The 11652-nt window shown below is 43.7% G+C and overlaps 1 long non-coding RNA gene across 1 annotated transcript; it reads left to right on the forward strand.

Annotated features, from left to right (window-relative positions):
• Window positions 1-473: 473 nt before the first annotated feature.
• LOC116703388 (uncharacterized) lies at window positions 474-10488 on the forward strand. The gene is made up of 3 exons (XR_004335421.1): window positions 474-595; window positions 5071-5076; window positions 10478-10488. It is a non-coding gene; the product is annotated as an uncharacterized LOC116703388 (long non-coding RNA).
• Window positions 10489-11652: the final 1164 nt, after the last annotated feature.

The raw sequence follows: 11652 nt of genomic DNA on the forward strand, positions 1-11652 counted from the left end.
CTGCAACTGATTGTGTTAGTGGGTTTATTGCATCTGGCTGTTAGTAGGGGCTACGTTTGTAATAAATTATCCTTTGTACATTTGACTTAAGTAAAAATAATAAATTTGTCATAGTTTTCTTTTGATTTCTTTTAGTGCTTGATTATAGCTATGTTATTTGTATAAGTCCTGCTCAATGTAATCTCATACGTCTGGACACAATTCATCAGTCCACTCTAAGATTTATCACTGGATAGAGCTACAACATCCATCACTGTGCACTCTACGCCGAAGCGGGTCTATCTTCATTAGCAGTAAGACGTAAAAACCGTTGGTGTCTGTTCATTTTTAAGGCCATTAACGGTAAGCTCCCTCCTTTTGTTTCTGCTCTGTTAGAGTAGAACTCTAGCCTGGAAATCCAGACCCATATCCGAAAGATTAAGGGTCTGGCATTGAGTAATGACAGTTGCCCATCTCCCAAGCGTACATTTAAAAATCTAACTGCACGCAATTGGATAACACCACAACCAGTCACAACAACACACGGGGTGACGTATCCAGAACCCCGTATGCTTAGCTACCAGCAGCTAACTGGTAGACTAAACTGTCGTCATCTGTTTAGCTTTCCTCTTGCCCACCTATATCAGTTGCACTGAAGTGATTGTTGCTGCTAAGCTACAAGGGTATAGTTAATGAGCAACATTACTCAATGCTGGGGTGAGGAGGAGTTGCAGTTTGGTGGGCCGGGGATCTCATTGTGACTTTCAGCACATGATGTGGTCCAGATGGCATCATCGGACTGTGACCTTCAGCACTCACTGGATTGGTTCACAGCTGAGTGTGATACGGCTTGGATGAGGATCAGCACCTCTAAATCTGAGGCCATGGTTCTCAGCAGGAAACCAATGGAGTGCCTTCTTCAGGTGGGGAGTGAGTCTTACCCCAAGTGAAGAAGTTTAAATACCTTGTGGTCTTTTTCTCGAGTGAGGGGACCAGAGTGGGATATTGGTCGGAGAATTGGCGCAGTAGGAGCGGTATTACATTCCATTTATAGCACCATTGTGACAAAAAGAGAGCTGAGCCAGTAGGCACCCTCCATCTACCTGTCAGTTTTCGTTACTACCTTCACCTATGGTCATGAAGGCTGGGTCATGACCGAAAGAACGAGATCCAGGGTATAAGCGGCCAAAATAAGTTTCCTCAGGAGGGGGGCTGGGGTCTCTCATAGAGATAAGGTGAGAAGCTCAGTCATCCATGAGGAGCTCGGAGTAGAGCCGCTGCTCCTTCGCGTCGAAAGGAGCCAGTTGAGGTGGTTCGGGCATATGCCTCCTGGGCGCCTCCCTAGGGAGGTGTTCCAGGCACGTCCAGCTGGGAGGAGGCCTTGGGGAAGACCAGAACTAGGTGGAGGGATTATATCTCTAATCTGGGTTGGGACTGCCACAAGATCCCCCAGTCGGAGCTGGTTAATGTTGCTCGGGAAAGGGAAGTTTGGGATCCCCTACTGGAGCTGCTGCCCCCGCGACCTGACACCGGATAAGCAGACTAAGATGTATGGATACTCGATGCCAGAGTAACTCGCTGAGCAAATTCAAATTGTGCTCTTGCGAGAACTCCGGATTTCCAGGGTGGTGGGACTCAGGACCTTATCAAACACAATCTAACAACCGGCTTTTACTTAAGGTCCTGAGGGTTCAATCATAACTAGGGAAATTCAACCCAGTCTCACGGTAGTTTGTGAAATGGTCAAGTTATTTAATCTATTGATTTATGTACACGGACATGTTTATGTTGTTTTTTTCATGGTGGTGAGCACAAATGTTAATCTAGTGTTTTTCAATGGGAAGTATGTTGGTGATCACAGCACAACTAGGGCAGTGAGTAGTATGAAAAGCCGAAAAGCCGCGCATGGAGGTTGGATAGCGTGATGAATGGGTCAAACAACTCAGTCCTTTGACCCTGGAGGCGATTGTCTCCAGCGTGTGGCTTTTTTTTTTCCCCTTTGTTCTTAAACCCAACCATCCCGTTATTGTCACGAGTCCCCCAGAGTCCGGGGCTGTCTCCTGCTTGTGGCGTTTCATTTTCTGTTGTTCTTTTCCTAAACCCTACCTAACCCGTATACATGCTTCCCATTATGTGCAGAGCACCACGAAAAAGAACAAGAAATTGAAATACATTTGATTAAAATTTGTGCTCACCACCATAAAAACAACTGCGTAAATGTTTCTGTGTACACAAATCAATAGATTCAAAATAACATGACCATTTCATGAACTGCTTTGAGACAATGCTGGAAAATCTGCATTATTCTATAATGCACCAACCACCTGGAACATGCTACACAGTCATTTAAATTAAGTAATCTTCCAACATATGGGCAGTTTAGAGCACTGGTTTTAAATACTCATGATTTTGGAGGTAATTACTTTTAGTCATTTAAATGCTACTTTTATCTGGATTCCCTTATATTTATTAATATACATGTTGATTGCTCAATATTTATTAATGATTTCTTTGCATTGAATATTTATATATGTGCAACATTTGTAAATTGTGTTCTAAATTATATTGTGTATTTAGTTTAGGTTATCTTGGCTACATTGAAAATGAGGGCTTGCCTAGTACGAAAGAAAGGTTATTAATGATGATGACTGGTACCCCAGGAAGGTCAAACCAACAATTAAATGCCCCTTCACCATTTACACCCCTGACTTGGCGCATCCCCTAACCCTGCTATGTTAATAAAACAGTCATTATGAGCCTATTTACATGATTTCCTGTATATTTTAAATTCTCTTTTTGCTATTTCTAGCATGCCAAACAATCTGCTTAATGAAGAGGATAACACACTGTGACAGAGTATTAACAAAGCCGTTTCCTGACATGTTAGTAGGGGTGGGGGATGTTATATGTTGGTCAGTATGTCTGCTTGAGAATCCCATTTTGTAGCAATAAAATTGAAGTGGGATGAACAAACAGAGAAAGTTCTTTATAAAACAGAAGTTGACAAAGTTTCCTTTTGGGTTCATAATTTGAAGAGGGGCAAAAAATGTAAGTTGGAAAAAAGGTAATAAATTGCAACATTGCAGAATATTGCAATTTGTATAAAATTACAATAATATCATATTGTGACATAAGTATCATGAGGATATTGTATCGAGAGGCCTCTGATGATTCCCACCCCTACATGATAGTAGCTTAAAAATGAGCTAACTCAAAGGACCATCTAGTCAATCTGTATGTTTTGGTGGGGTGCATTTGATGTGGCTCTGCTAATCCCACAACCACACAGCAGAAGAAAATGAATCTCCCAGGAGCATGACAGTTCACTGAACAATGTTCTCAGCCTCAGAGGTTATGAAACATTGATAACAGAGGCTGAATAAAACAACCCTACGATCAACAAGCATCACTGAGCTTGCATGCTGAGCCTTCCCTCCTTTCCATTGCCCCTCTATAATTCAATGCTCCATCCCCACGCCCCCCTTAGTCCCACAGAATCACACACATATATACCTTAACACCATCCATCCATCTTCGTCCGCTTATCCGGGATTGGGTCGCGGGGGCAGCATCTCCAGCAGGGGACCCCAAACTTCCTTTTCCCAAGCCACATTAACCAGCTCCGACTGCGAGATCCTGATGCGTTCCCAGGCCAGGTTGGAGATATAATCCCTTCACTTAGTCCTGGGTCTTCCCTGAGGCCTCCTCTCAGATGGACATGCCTGGAACACCTCCCTAGGGAGGTGCGCAGGAGGCATCCTTACCAGATGCCCTGAACCACCTAAACTGTCTCCTTTCAACGCAAAAGACCAGCAACTCTACTCCGAGCTCCTCATGGATGACTGTGCTTCTTACCCTATCTCTGAGGGAGACGCCAGCCACCCTCCTGAAGAAAAACCCATTTCGGCCGCTTGTACCCTGGATCTCTTTCTGTCGGTCATGACCCAGCTTTCATGACCATAGGTGAGGGTAGGAACAAAAACTGACCAGTAGATCGAGAGCTTTGCCTTCTGGCTCAGCTCTCTTTTCGTCACAACGATACGATAATTGGAATGTAAAACTACACCCGCTGCGCCGATTCTCCGACCAATCTCCCACTCCATTGTCCCCTTGCTCATGAACAAGACCCCAAGATTGGTGACAAAGTAGAGCCCTGGTGGAAGCCAACCCTCACCTGGAACGAGCCCGACTTGCTGCCGAGAAACCCTGAAACAGCTCTCGCTTTGGTCATACAAAAATTGGATAGCCCTGAGAAGGGAACCTCTTACCCCATACTCTGATGATGATGTACCTCTCGGGGGACCCGATCATACACCTTCTCCAGATCCACAAAACACATGTAGACAGGATGGGCATACTCCCACGCTCCCTCCAGGTTCCTTGCGAAAGTTAACCTTAACACATTGCTGGCAATCCCTGTTTTTGCTGTTGTATGGGGGGGGGGGGGGGGGGCACTCTTGTGGAAAGTATAGCACTGCAGCATCCAAAAAGAAGTGAAGAAAAAGATCTGCGTAAACATAATTGAGAATAATAAAGAAAGTGTTGTGTTTAGTTTGATAGTATGGTTAGGCTATTTTTATTCAGTCTTGCTGAACAATTACCTTGAAGACACAAAAAGACGTGAGTGTATCGCCAGTACCACGTACCTTTCATTAAACTTTCCCCTACCCGGTTACATAGGTTCCTTACAAAGGTTCCTACCTAAGTATTTCAACTAACACTACATTCCCTTTTCTGACTAAACAATGCCTTCAATGGGGATGTATGAACAACAATAATAAAACTATACTTATGTTTTGTAAACTTAATTTTCTTTGGGTGTTTACTTAACAGACCTAACCAGGTTTTAAACTAAGACTTGTGGCTTCCTATTAGTTGCTTATTTCTTAAAGTAGTCTTTTAACAGTTGTCAGCCTCACAGTAAATATCAAGTCATTTACAATGTTAACAACAGTTAATAACAAATATTTCTGCCAAGACCATTGACCAATAGAATATTTTCAAAGTTGACATCTTTCAAAAACATTCAACACTTTTCAGTTCCCCTATTGCCTTTCCTTCTTTTTTATTTGTTAATTTAATATCAACTAGGGTTGGGTATCGTTTGGGTTCTTACTAAGGCCCGGCCACCATACAGTTGCTTGGCCCTCTCTCTGCATTAAGTCATGCCCAGATGGCCCTTGTGCTGTTTATTCAGCATGTCTGCTCTAAGTGATGCAGGGATTACTATTCTACAGCCATAAAATAGCAATCCATTGTGAACTGTTAGCTCACCTGAGAAAGGCAGATAGGGCCGAAATGCTCTTTGTTTGGTGAATTTATCCGGCCAGCTTTCCTTTCAGTATGTCTTCAGTGTGTGTAGTAGAGTGTCTTTGTCCTGATGTGTCTGTATTTTATTAAGTCTTTCTTCTGTAGCTGGCAAGCTTGCTATAACAGTGTACACATACAGGTTCACCTCTTCCTCCTGTAGGCTTTCTGCTGTGTCAGTGACCGGTGCTCTGGAGAGCACATCTGCAGAAAGAAGTGAACATCTGTATGCGTGGTGGCCGTTCATCCAGGCTCTTTGAGCTTAGCAGAGGAACTAAAAGTTTGTGATCTGTCTCTATGCTGAAAGTCTTTCCAATGAGGATCTTGGCAAACCTCTCACAGGCCTATGTTGTAGCTAGAGCTTCCCTTTTAATTCGGGTGTACTGCTGTTTGGCGTTGCTAAGGGCTCTGGAAGCGTTTGCCACCAGCCTCTAATTTGCCTCGCCTTGTTGCTGGAGAAAGACGACCCCCATGCAGCAGAGACGAGTGTTTCTGCATTGGGGTCATACAGAGCAAGACCTGGCAGTGTAGTTAGCTCTTCCTTAATCTTCTCAAAGGCGTGCTGCTGTGAGAATCCAGTTTTGCCTTAACTGTGCTAACCATCGCAAAGTGTTTTTATAATGCTGGAAACAGGCAAATTGTATCTTTATAGTTAGTAGTTGCTGAGGCTCAGACATTCATAGCGCACAAGGCGGGACGCACGGATCCATGTCCCCAGGGACAAACGCTGTGACGAGTGGGCAGACTCATTGATCCCTTGGATGATTTGTAGACTATTAAATGAACAAGATGTACCCAGTCCACCAAACACTGCACCGTCTTGACTGTCTTAATTCTGCACATATTTCTGTTAATGTAGTCCTATTTACTACTTCATTATTTCATCCATGCATGGCGCAGCTGATCTGTGCGCACCGTCACCTGCCATGGAGACGCTGGCCTCACTAATCTGTCCTCCTCTGAGTCCCTCGCGCTGGACTCAGTTCCACTGAGCCTACTAACACATCAGTGAGTTCAAACTGCTTATCGTGTGTAATTTGGGCTGACACTGAGATGCATGTTGTTCTGTAACTGCTGTGGTGCTGCCACTATTCTCTTGATTTAAAAAAAAACTAAAACAGAAAGGCATTTTTACTTTGACCAGAAAGGAAAGACTTGGGGAAGAAAACAATGTGCTAGAAGGATTTGTAGTAACCTTGCCTTATCGACCCTGGAAATACAGCAAGAAGAACTACTGTGGGGTTTTGAGTATCTGGTGGTAAACTGCCACTTTTAAAAGTTCTCCTGATGACTTTGCTGTAGTGGGCCTCATCACGGAGTTGTTGCCAGCGGAACCACCTCCAGATCAATGCTGGGAAAACCAAGGAGCTGGTGGTGGATTTCCGCAAGAGCAAACACTCTCCAACTCTACCAGTGAACATCCTGGGTACGAACATCGTTAGGTAACAACCTTCAAGTACCTGGGTGTTCACCTGAACAATAAACTGGACTGGACTGACCACACCACAGCAATATAAAAAAAGGCCTGAGCAGACTGTATCTGCTGAGGACACATGTGTCTTCGGGGGTGAAGGGGACACTCCTAAGGACATTTTATGACTCTGTGGTGGCATCAGCCATTCTCTATGGAGTGGTCTGCTGGGGCAGCGGCATTGCAGTGGCAGACAGGAAAATACTGGACAGGTGGATTTAGAAGACCAGCTCTGTTCTTGGTTGCCCGTCCAGAACCGTAGAGGCGGTAGGAGACGGGGATAGTAGCTAAATTATCCTCCATGATGGACTTCTCATCCCACCCCATGCAGGACACTGTGTCAGCAATGAACAGCTCCGTCAGTGACCGGCTGTGCACCGTCCCAGATAGACCGCAGCGCTGTCCTTCCTGCTGCTGTCAGACTCCAAAATCAGCACTGTTCCCAGTAGACCACAGGGACAAAACACACAAACACAAACACATACAAACACACACACACACACACACACACACACACACACACTCCAGGGCTGATAAACCATGTAGTAATAATAAATAGTAATGTGACTGTGCAGTACTGCAAAACTGTGAATTCATTTTACTATTTATTCTCTTTACTTTATCTATTTTTGTTTTTCTTCTTGTACTTTTTCCCCCCATTGCTTGCTGCTGCAACAGTGTGCAGTGTGAACTAAATGAAAAACTCATTTGAGAGCATCAAAATACATCCTTCCAGTATTTACTTTATTGTCTTTTATTATTTTCTACTAATTTATTTTTAATGACACCTCTAGTCTTGACATTAAACTCAACTAATGGCTCTTGTGATAAAATCATCTCCATCCAACAGACCATAAAACTAATTTGGCCTTCAAATGTTTTAGAACGCCACAGCTAATCCTAACCAAAACTAATTACACCAGCTTTAGCTTCCTCATTGGCTTCAGATCCATGTCAGATCAGACTATAAGGTGCTTCTGATGACCTACACCAGTGCTTCAATGTTTTTCAACCAAGGACCCCTTAACTGAAAGCGATACGGAAACAGGGACCCCCCCCCTACTACATATATTGTATAAAATGAAGTTGCATAGACAATAATGTGTAGGGCAGCCTAAAGCCTTAATTCTAAACAAATTATTACTAAACTATTAAGAGAGCTTAATAATTGTTGGCATGAGTTTATAAATCCTGTTTTATAGTTAAACATACATGTATCAGTGAATCTTTAAGATGAACTGTATCTGTGAATGGCTACATTAATGACTACCTTAACTATAGGCCAGTAAGCAGTGGGGATTTATTTTTGCTAATAGTATGTTGGATTTATTCATTTATTATTTATTAAGACTTTTTAAAGCCCATGTTGGAGGTTTAATTTTCCAACAAATTTGTGCTATTTGCGTGTTTGTAATAAACATTTAACTGTTATTCAATGTATTTGATGGGGTTGGATATCACAAAACGGAATATAATACAAAATGTAAGCACTATTTTACAGTGTTTTGCAATGATTTTCCTTTCCCCCACAATGCATTGTCTGATGTCACATAGGGGAGTAAACAGAGCAGCCCGCCTTGTCTTTGCCACTGATCTTGCCTAATGTGGCTTTTGGTCTTTTAATATTAACAATCTATGGTCTCTACCAAGTCCAGGTGACTTTATTATGTTTATAATAATATTTGAGGTAAAGTGAAACACAGCTTAGACGGGGATGTTGTTTGGCTTTTCACAAGTTTAGATAGTTAGCTACTGGTCACTTCTTTTCTACACTATATCTGGAGTAAAGCTATATTGTCATTGAGTTGCTCAAATGCTCAGTACTAGTACCTACTGTAGCAGTATCAGTTCTAACACTGCTATCGTGAGGTCACATCTCATTCTGTTTTCTTTAGATTATACGATAACAAGGGGACTGGCTTTAATGACCCAAAATGATTGTCTTGATACTGTCATAAGATGTTTTTTATAGCCTGCCTGTATGCAGTGAACTGGTATTGTCTAGGGATAAGTAGTCTTTCACATCAATCAAACTTTATTTCTAAAGCACATTTAAAAACAACCAGGTTGACCAAAGTGCTGTACATAGACATGGAACAATAAATAGACAGAATACAACACCAGACAAATACAACATACATTTCTCATGCTGGATTTAAAGCCAGGGAATAAAAATGTGTTTTAAGTCGCGATTTAAAAACCGGAAGGCTGGGGGCCAGTTTGACATGTAGAGGCAGCTCATTGCAAAGTCTGCGGCTGAGAAAGCCCGATCCCCTCTACTCTTCAGTTTTAGGGGCAACAAGAAGAGACTGGTTTGCAGACCCTAAAGGGGTGATAGAATGCAAAACCGATTTTACCTTGTCATAGGTGAATAATGACAGTTCAGTGGGTAAATAGGACATACATAAAAGCTTTAAATCCCATTGACATGCCTTTCCTCTGAATATCTCACATTTTGAAACTGCCGCTGAAAACGGGCGAATCCCAACAAAGCCAAAAGATGACGTCAGGATCTCAGAACCTGTAGCTTTGTCACGCCCATGGACGTATAAGGAGAACGGTCCAGCCCCAACAACAACATACAGGCCACTGACCTGAGACCAGCTCCTAATGTTGCTGGCGTTAGGTCAATTAGATGTCCGACTGAGAACGCTGCTCTTGTACTCTGACGGGATTTACTAAGAAGAAAGTTTGGAATATTTTCCAGGATATTGACAATGAACCAGGGTTGCAAATGCAGAGTTCCAGGCTGTACAGGGAACGGAGACACTTCTCATAGCCTTCCCAAGGAAGCGAACACTGGGCATGGCTGCAGTTTATAAGGAGATCCCAGGGAACTTTTCCCCCAAAGACAGTTTTCAAAACTTCTGACAATTTAAAGCAGGATTTGTGTTGGGGAAATCCTTCTATAAACTGACAACTGACTCCATGATGAATTTAACACAGTGTTTATTCTTGTGGTCAACAGATGAAATGCGTTTCCGAGCAGTTCTACGTGCACGGACCAGATGGAAACTTGTCTAGTACAGAGGTTCCCAAAAAGGCACTTAAACAATATTGTGCTCAGGGTTATATTGGTTCCCCTTGTGGGGCCTGATTGGTCAGCTATACTGTTGCTGGGTTACACTCTCTGCTCTGCCTCTTCCCTCTTTCTTCTTATTATTTTCAGTTATCATTTACCTCACCAGACAGCTATGTTCACTCCCTCCTTAGTTTGTATGTCCTGTTCTCTGAGTTATCAGACCGTCCTGAACTTCAGTGTCCTTGGCCTCACCATCTCCTCCTCCCGTGCTCACTGTAGCATATCTGACTAAGATAGCCCTGTCTGTTCTCTCCCTCCTAGCTGTAACCCAGCTGCAAAGCATAATGTATAATATGTCACACATACACACACTCTTATTTAGTCTTTGGTTAATTCAGTATATACTTTAAGCCAGCTTTTACGTGGCCGTTCCTGAGTGCCCTGTTCATCACCACCTCAGTCATTGTATTATTTTCCCACAAATTCCCCCTTTTCGCACCTACTAGGTGCGAACACCTTTTACACTAACTGCAGTGCCTCAACGTCCTCCCCGTCCTCTGGCATGGTGAGTAATGGCAGCATCCCAGCGGAATAGGGAGGCGGCGCTTTTTCTTGGACAAGGCAGTGGTGATGAGCCGGGATGTCATGGTCCGCAGGCAGGGCACACAGCAACACCCACAGGTAACTAGAATAGCGAGAAAAACAGCAATAGATGTCAAACAAGCAGTGATAAGATTCTTCCATTTGCCAAAAAAGGTTGTCATCCACCCCTCCAATGGATTTGATACACCTGAGGCGTCATGCATCTCCTGGGAAAGGGCTCGAAGTTGGTTCAAAGCCCTGGTGACCTTCCCATCCGGGGCAGTGTTGTTAGGGATGACCGTACAGCACATCTCTCCGAACATGGAACAGACTCCTCCTTTTTCAGCCAACAGCATGTCCAGCGCCATCCTATTCTGGAGCGCCATGAGGGACGTTGGGGCCATCTGCTCGGTCAGGCCTTCGATGGCATCCCTAGTTGCATTGCTCAAGCGTAAAACATTATAATGCACAAAATTTATCCTATCTACATTTTTGCTGGGAGTGACGGGGAAGATGGCTGAAAGCAGTGGTATATTCTCAAATCCTGCGGCTATTTGATCTGCCAATTTGTATTCATTCGGGACACCCCTAGGAACTCCTATGCTGTCTATATAGGTTGGGGTTCCCGCCCATGGATCAAAAGCCGGGCCTTGCCTACTACGGGCCCTGCGCCTTCTCTTTACGGTCAGTTGCACAGCCTTATGGTGGGTATAGTGGACTCTACTCCCCACCAAAGATATGGGCATAGCTAATCTAACCATAGCACAAACTCCTGACGTTTGATTTGGGAACTTTATCTGGGAGTACAACCTAAGACCACCACAATAGTAGAATAGTCCTATTCTAGCCACTGGGCCTAGGGCTGTTTTGTTTTGTACAGTTGTATTACACCAGTCTGGGGATATATCACCTAGTTTGATTGTGGGCTTGCTTGATCCGGTAAGATTGAAACAGTGATATCTTGCACCCTCCCCCTTTATGGCGGTAAAATACCCTGGTTTTTCAAAGCCTGGGGGAAAGAGGGATGCTAGGGTAGTACAATTGCGGGAAGCTGTCTTAGAGTGTGTAAAGTTCAACATGCATGCATATCCTGCTGGGTCCTCATTAGGAAACAACGGGGCCGGGTTAGTGAACATGACTGGTCTAGCTGTGGCACAGGCCACGCACCCTTCCATGTGTTGTTCTTTGGCATTCTGTATTAGCCACCTGATCCATAAATTGTCCTGGCCTGCACCTGCTGATAACTCTAACACATCTTCCACCCTCATTTTAGAGAAGTCCTGCACTATTA

The sequence above is a fragment of the Etheostoma spectabile genome, chromosome 15 (assembly GCF_008692095.1).
Source record: "Etheostoma spectabile isolate EspeVRDwgs_2016 chromosome 15, UIUC_Espe_1.0, whole genome shotgun sequence".
Taxonomy (NCBI): domain Eukaryota; kingdom Metazoa; phylum Chordata; class Actinopteri; order Perciformes; family Percidae; genus Etheostoma; species Etheostoma spectabile.